The sequence below is a fragment of the Passer domesticus genome, chromosome 6, assembly GCF_036417665.1.
Source record: "Passer domesticus isolate bPasDom1 chromosome 6, bPasDom1.hap1, whole genome shotgun sequence".
Taxonomy (NCBI): Eukaryota; Metazoa; Chordata; class Aves; order Passeriformes; family Passeridae; genus Passer; species Passer domesticus.
In genome coordinates, this window is record NC_087479.1 from 34,502,702 (window position 1) to 34,509,197 (window position 6,496).

At 45.5% G+C, this 6,496-nt stretch overlaps 1 protein-coding gene across 5 annotated transcripts in view; it reads right to left on the reverse strand.

Annotated features, from left to right (window-relative positions):
* Positions 1-6,496, reverse strand: part of SLC8A3 (solute carrier family 8 member A3) — a 134,917-nt gene that overhangs the window by 126,781 nt on the left and 1,640 nt on the right. The window lies entirely within an intron of this gene.

Here is a 6,496-nt window from a genome sequence, read left to right on the forward strand (position 1 = left end):
GGTCTGAAAGAGCACAGCAAAGATTTCATTAACCATAGCCATGCCACCATGGAGAAGGCAGCATCCAAATGCCACCGGGGAATACATTTCTGCAGATAAAGGGAAGCCACCAGCACTAGAGTTGCCTAGGGGAAAGCTCCTAGGGGACATGGGATTGTAAACCTGGAAGCATCTGCATAGACAAGTGACATTTGACAGCAAGAATTGGATAGAGTCAGGTCCCAAATGTTGAGTTATTGGAGCAACCAGCCTGTGGTACAATGCATTCTGGAACACAGCTAGCTTTCAGTAACTTAAGATGTTAAAATTAATATCTTATATTTTTAACTGATCTACACTATTTCAAGCAGAAGTTTTTGAGCCTGAGGCAGGGATTACTCAATGTGTTTAGACAGTGTGGCTTGTGTAAGAAGGCAGCCTGGAGGAGGTACAACACTTTTCCAAGCCTTTGTGAACAATGCCAATATCAGAAGAGAGGACTTCTGACAACCCCTGCTATTTGTTTGCACAGCACATACACAGGAAGATCTCTTTCAGCTCTGCTCAGATGGTTGCACATCTTTCTGCCCCTACAATGGGGGCAGAGGAAGAGCTGCCCACAGGAACCACCTACTACTACATCCTGCCTGCAGTAGCACCTTGAGGAGCCCAAAGGGGAAGATGGTGGTGCAAGAGGCACCACAAAGGATCAGGTCCAGTCTGGGCAACAAAGAAAAAAACGCAGAGAGCAAGCAAATATTATTAAAGGGTTTTTAAACCCAAAACCAAACCAACAAACAAACAAAAACAAAGTCCAAAGCAGACCTCTTCTGAGCTGTGGCAAACTGTTCCTGCAAAAGCAGCGCAAATGATTAGAAGATAAAGAAAAACTACCCCCTAAACTGCCTCTTGTATTTAAAAATCACATAAACACTAGATGGACTTTCACTCCTTAATCTACATTCTCCATCTTTACCAATACAGGTCATGCAGATAAAACAAGAAAGGTGAGCGGGGTGACAATGAAGGATAGCTGTGGGCAGTACCAGAGTACACTCCTTTCTTTAGGAGGCAATACAGCTTTCCTCTGACTGCTCTCACGCCATACCCAAAGCTTTCCAAAATCACAGAGGGACTAGGGACTAACCTCTCCCTCTGAAAAGCACTGTTGGGAGACACCAGCATGTAGGAGCTGATGGATACAGGGCATTGCACGTGACTGTTACTGGTTCAGACCCATTCTTACACAGGAGCTCCTTGCTTGCTGCTCTCTGGGTAACCCAAGCAAAATGGTCTTCCTGGGCTGTGGCTGCAGCTCTTTTCACAGAGAGCAGCAGGCACAACCTTCCCAGGATTTCTCCTGGGGAAAGTCTGTGAGAAAACTCAGACAAAGAAGAAAACAATTCTTCTCTTCATTTGCTGTTCCTGTTGTTTGGCACATGTGGAATGTGTTATGGAGATTGTTTACCAAAGAAGGGATTTCTTAATTGGACACTGGTGATGGTTGTTTGGATTGATTGACCAGTTAGGTCAAAGGTGTGTCGTTACTGTCTGAAAAGAGTCACAGGTTTTTCTTTAGTATAGAGTACAGTATTAGTATAGTATGTAATATAATATAGTATAGCTTAATAAAGCAATTGTTCAGCCTTCTCTAATCACTGGAGTCATTGCACGTTATTACCCAGCTGGGGGTTGCCTTGCTGCAATACTGGGCTCATTCTGCAGATGGGTGTCTCCAGGAGGAGGCTGTGGCCACAGGGCCCAGTCAGCCCTCTTTGTTCTGAGCCTTCAATGCTGGTTTAACCACAAGGGAGGTGCAGCTTGCCCTGCCCCAGTGCTGTCCCTGGGATGCTGACAGAGCTGGGAGAAACCACTGGCAGGGGAGGTGCACAAAGGGTTTTGGTCTGCAAAGCTGAGCTTGCTGAACACCACAGAGTCCTTGGCCAGGTGGCAGTTCTGGGACACAAGACTTCCAGTAGCTTGGCTGAGGGCAACTATGGCCGCCAGTTCCTTCCCAACCCACCCACAGAGGGAAAGATGCCTTGAATAAAGACTTTGAGTTGGAGGACAGCCAGGATTTGGCCCTGTGCAACATTTAAATAAGCTTCTTCAGCCATATTTGGATCTCTGAAATATTCCCATGGTTTGAGGTGGTTTCCCGGAACAATGAAGTGTTCTTATGGGTCTGTGTGCTCTGTCCCTCCTCCTATCTCCCTAACACTCCAACCCCAGCTGGAAACATTGCCCAGGCAGAAAAAGACAAGAACACAAGAACTTGCCTGTGGTTTTAGGGAAATGGAAGCAGGATAGCAACCCCCAACCCTACAAATAGTTATCTTTGAGTGCATAATTCTTAATTATATACTTAAGCAAAGCCTAGAGTAATTTAGTAAGTTAAGCATGTAATTCCACTTTAACCGATGGGTGAGTCCCTAAAGCAAATGCTTATGTGTACACAGGGCTGCTCCCTAACTCAGCCAAGACTCACTGGGGAGCCAGAGAGGGCTCGCTCGGGTGGCACTGGGGATGCTTTAGCAAGGCACCATACTGATGTGCACACAAGTGCATGCCCCAAATTTGTACTATGAGCTCAAGTCTCCAAGAGAGCAGCTCTGGGTGAAAATAACGCACTTTTACTGGGAGAAGGGAGGTGGGAGGACAGATGCAGGCTGAGGAAGGCTATCCAGTCCCATTCATACACTGCAGTGGGTAGCCCTAAAGCCTACCCAGCAACTCTGCACCTCTCTACTTGCTAGCATGGCTCCAGCAGCTCTCCAGCACAGAGACTGGGGGACCATGCTGCTGCCCAGCCCAGCTCCCTCCACTGGTGCCTGCTTGCTGGACTTGTGACCTGGCTGCTCTCAAGGAGTCTCATACTCTTAGCATGAAGTTTCCATTTCTACCTTCAGTCAAGTCACAAAGCAGTATATCAAGTGAAAATATACAAGAAAGAGGAGAAAGCCAGCACCATGGCTTAATTAATCTTATGGGTGGCTTCCATGCAGCAGGAGGAAGAGTAAACATGAGACCAAAGTTCTGGCACACTGCAGAAACAACACGCTTCTGCTCCCAGTACTGTGGAGAAGGGAATTAATACAACACACAAGGGAAGAAGTGGAGGGAGGAACAGGGAAGAGATGAAGATTGACTGACACTTTTGGGCACCTAAAGGAAGCTCTGTGACAACAGGGCCTGTTAAAAGGATTACAGCACTAAGTGCACATCCACATTGCTCAGTAAGGAAGGTCACCTGAGCCACAGATGACACCTTCACCAAAGCACAGAGAAGTGCAGTGAATGGATACATGCCTGGACATGTGGCAGCCACGCTCCTCAAGCACTTGGTATCCCTCACGCTTCTTTACCTTGCAGGGTAAATACCCAGCACTGAATAATGTGCTCAAAGCAAGTGCCAACCACTCCTCTCATTCTCACTGCTGGTGCCCCCGTTTCCCTGCCACAGCAGAGCCAGGGGGCAGAGAGTGAGCAGCTACAAGAGACCTCTAAGCACTTGAGCTGCCTGCTAACAGCACCAAGGAATTTATCCACTGCAAAGGATCGTTACTCTGGGTAGTGTGAATTAGGTTTTGTCTTCTTACCAGTGTATGAAGGCTAGCCAAAGGTCAGGAATAAGAAGGAATTACTCCTTTTTTCTGGGTATAGCAAAGACATGATGTGTCTAATTACAAATGGAGACACTGACAGACTTTTTCTACCTCCTTAGAAAATAAGGAACAATTTCATTCAAGAGCAACGTCAGTAATTTCTCCAAGGCCAACAGTCAGTTCAAACTAGACAGCACAAATGCTCATTGGCATTTCAGAGGTGAACAGCAAGTAAACATTCATAGCTGAACAGATACTCTGCTCTCTTCTTTGTGTTAGATATGATTTTTTCATAGGCAAAAGAAAAAGTTGTTGCTAAGTAGCTTCCATCAAGGCATGTAACATCATCTTGCCAGGGCTGCCAACCCTCTGGGTAGGAAACTGGGTGAACATCCCAAAGCATGTTTCACATGCTAGGTTTTATTCCAGCTGGATACAGTTTGGAGGGTAGAATCACCTAGGAAGAGATGTGTGAGGAGACAACCAGCAGAGATGCATGATAGAGGAATCCACATAAAACTGAGGAGCTGAAAGGGGGAGGAGGCATGCAGCAGGAAGGAGATGGGTCCGTCCTGGCCAGCATAAATATCACTCAGTCAATGTGTGACTCAGTCAATCCACCCTGAGCTTGACATTTCTCTTGGTAGAAGATGTCCTCTCCCCACTTTCTCCGGTCTAATGCACTGATGCTTTCATTTCAAAAGGTGACATGATTACAAGGAATGCTAAAAATACACATGGGCTTTCATTCCACTCCCCCGTCGCTGGCGGAACAAAATTTCCAGCTTTCCTGTTAGCCACAAACAGTGATTTAATCTGAAAGGCATGTGGGGGAACAAGACCTCTGCTTTATTTTCATTATCTCCTCCTTTTATGCAACACTATCAACCAAGGCTCAGACTTAGGAATCCAGCCTAGCTGTTTGGATGACCATTAGTCAGCACTCTCTCAGTCCAGCCAAAGGGGAGAGAACCTGTCTCCTGCCTTCAAGATCCTTCAGTCTTCCAGCCCTTCAGCATGATTAAAGGGTGCTCTAGCCCAGTAGCCCTTGCTATTGTCCACTCCTGCTACTCTGAGGTGCTCACAGTCCCTGCCTTGCCGTAAGGCTGAGGATACAGCAGACACACAGAGCCCAGCTTCATCACACGTGCAGCAGCCAGACACTCCCCTAGAACACAAGCCTCCCAGTAGCTGGACACCACAGAGGCCCTGTCAGCTGCCTGACATCCCTAGAAAGCCCTGGGGGCCAGTCCACAGGCTGGGTAAGTTGTCCTTCCTGAGGGAATAGGGCACATGGATGCATAGATCAGGTGCTCCAAGATTCATTCCAGACCAGAGATGAATGCCCAATCAGTCTCTCCTGCACACAGCTGAGCATTTAAAACCAAGAGCAGTTAAGAAAACAAAGAGTTAACTACACAAACATTAAACTTTCCTTGTTGCAAATGCTCAATGCACTTACAATTCTTTGGGGAAAAAAAATTTAAAAATCGGCCTATGGATGATATCAGACAGACTTTTTGCAGAGGAAGTCTCCTAAAGGGTGAGAAAGAATTTAATAAAATTACAGTTTATTCATATAACATTAGGTCACTATAAACTTCGTCTAGCTTTAAATGCTTTTATGTAACATCTGAAACATGTAATTTTTTTTTGCTGTGGTTTGAAAGACATATCAAAATACTAAGTTATGGTAATTCCTGCTTATGCATTAGGTATTCAAAATAGAAGCCTTAATTGCAAGCTGCAAATGCTATAAATGGCAGGCAATAAATCTCAACAACAGGGGATCAAAAGGAAAGAATACCCAGTAACATGGTTGTTTTTATCTAAAACCAGGACACATTAGTCTGGTACAAGACCTCAGTTATTAGAGGGAAAATTTTCCCCTCAAGTGACAGATTCTATGAAATACTTCTGTATCAGGACAATTAAGAAAATACAAACATTTCTACTCAGGATCACTGTCAGCATCCCACAACTCAGAGACTGACATTGTGTTTTCTTTGTCTTTTCAAAAGAAAATGTCTTTATGTCTCTGATTTGTACAGACAAAAAGCACAGGACTATTGAAAGGTACTTGTTTAAATACACACTCCAAAATTTTCAAAATGTCATAGAAGAAAAGGGCAACTGAAAGCATTTTTTGTTGTCCCCAAATTTTTGATTCTCTTAAAACCAGACATTTACTCTTACACATGAGAAAAGCTTTTTGAGGTGGACATTTTGTAGGAGCACATAAGCCTCGTATAACAACTTCATAGTGAAGGCATCTTTATGTACAAACCCAGCATGTTACTTTATGCTGCAGTTATTGATCGAGAGATCATTTAAGTATAGAATTTGTATTAAGGGCTAAGGAATCGCTCCTTTGGGAACACAGATGCAAGTTCCTTAGCAAAATCAGAAACAAGAATTCTCTCCACAGAAAAATTAAGCAGAGAGAAGATGACCTTCTGCTTCAACTACAAGATATAAGAATTCAATACTTTAAGAGATTATTTTATTTAAGGAACTTTCCCATGCGCTTGAACCAACTGAAACAGTTTTTCAGCTCCTATGAAACAAAGTCAAAAGTGAACTGACTATATAATATGTGTGTGTGTACATACATAAATAAAAACTAAGAGAGTTCCAAGAGCTCCGAAGACATTCTGCGGGGCGGCTGCCACAAGGACGGCGCCGCTGACCCCCGCCCCGGCCAGCCCTCCTGTCCGGGTGCTGCCAGGAGCCGGGCCCCGAGCTGCAGCACGGCCGACACTGCCGGCAGCGCTGCCAGGCCCTTTCTGCACGCTGCATTCATTGCATTTGCACGCTGCATTCATTGCAGGGCTCCCCGCCACCGAGCGGGGCCCTCCCAGCGCACATGGCCACTGCTCTGCCTCCAGCAGAACGCGAGCCCGTCCTGCCCA